Source organism: Oreochromis aureus, unplaced genomic scaffold (assembly GCF_013358895.1).
Source record: "Oreochromis aureus strain Israel breed Guangdong unplaced genomic scaffold, ZZ_aureus HiC_scaffold_354, whole genome shotgun sequence".
Classification (NCBI taxonomy): Eukaryota; Metazoa; Chordata; class Actinopteri; order Cichliformes; family Cichlidae; genus Oreochromis; species Oreochromis aureus.
In genome coordinates, this window is record NW_024108902.1 from 246860 (window position 1) to 248374 (window position 1515).

Sequence of the window (1515 nt, forward strand, 5' to 3'; positions counted from 1 at the left end):
CATAGTCACGGTCATGCATCAAAATCACACGGCTGCCGTTCATTATGACACTAGGTGTTATGCTCTGTCTGACAAAGTACTCCAGGAGTATGTAATTATCAAAGCCAGATGCATTATGTGCTATGAAAGTGTACCCACGAAACCTTGGGCGTCTGTAATGCTGCACAAACGCCTCCACACACTTTAATGTATTAAATGTGAACTTATTGCCCTTCAGATCAGACGCACACACAAAGTTAGCCTCGTGTTTACCGTTGTGGTACCTCGTCTCAAAATCATATAAAATGTATTTATCGCTAGGCTTCTGTTTTTCAACAGGCTGTATGAAACACTGATGGTCGGAGTCTCCGGCTAATTTAGGTTCACGGCAGTGGTCGCATGTAGGCTGGACACATCTGTGTGGCAATTTCTTGGATTTTCTATATGTGGTGCCGCAGTGCATGCAATGTTTCATATTATCACAGGGAATCATGTTGTGTTTTAATTCAGCTAATTTGTGCTGCTGGTAACAGTGTTGTGACTTGCAGATGCGGTTACAGTCACTGCATTTCACTGTGGGACCCCTGTGGTGTTGACAGAGTGTATAACAAGTGTTACATCTATGTTTACAGCTGTGGTGTAATGGTGTATTATATGTACTGTAACAGAAATTACACACGTAGGACGCCCCCAAAAAAGTGGGCGGGTTTAAAATCAGGTGGTAATGTTGATTATGGAGATACATCATCAACGTGTTTGTGTTTGGCTCTTCATGTGTGAAAAAACATTCCAGGCGTTTACGCCCTTCTGTGTGGTAATAGATTACAATCTTAATGTTGAACTGCTTCTCAAATTTGCTGACATCAGAGAATGATACTTGCTGTGTGTCGCATAGACCTACTTCAGCATGCATCTGTTTAGCTGTAGGCAAGTTTTTCAAGCTCAGAGGATGTTGAGTTTAATGAATGTGCTATGCAAAGGGAGAAGCACAAATTGTTGTGTGTGTTGTTTGGTGTGTATAAATGTTTACCTTTCTTTGAGAGAATCTCATCATAAGGTATGCGCGCCAGTCTTAAGCGAGCCCCACCACTACTGTTCTGAGCTACCGTGACAATAAACTCTAATTCATCATCACCGATAGATTCATCATTACTTTGCATAACTTGTGCAATTTGATCGAGAAACAGCTCCGGATCATACCGATCATCAGCGTTTAAAACAGCCTGAACATCTGAAGCCAGCGAGGGGCCACGCAGGACCACGTTTAGAACACAGCCCTGTTGAGATCCAGCCACAGCTCTGTCTATCACATTGGCTAAGCACTCGCGCACTCGCGCAGGCACTTGTTCTGGGTGATCGAGACTTATACCCCTAAAATCAATGCGCTCATGCAATTCGCGAGCATTAAAATTTGGTATCTCTCTAATGTCTGGCTGAGAGTGCCTGCCAGACCCTGACTGCACAACGGGCTCGATTACTACAGTATCTGGTTGTGAGAAATTTGCAATGATTGAGGGGGTGTGTGGTGTTGCACCA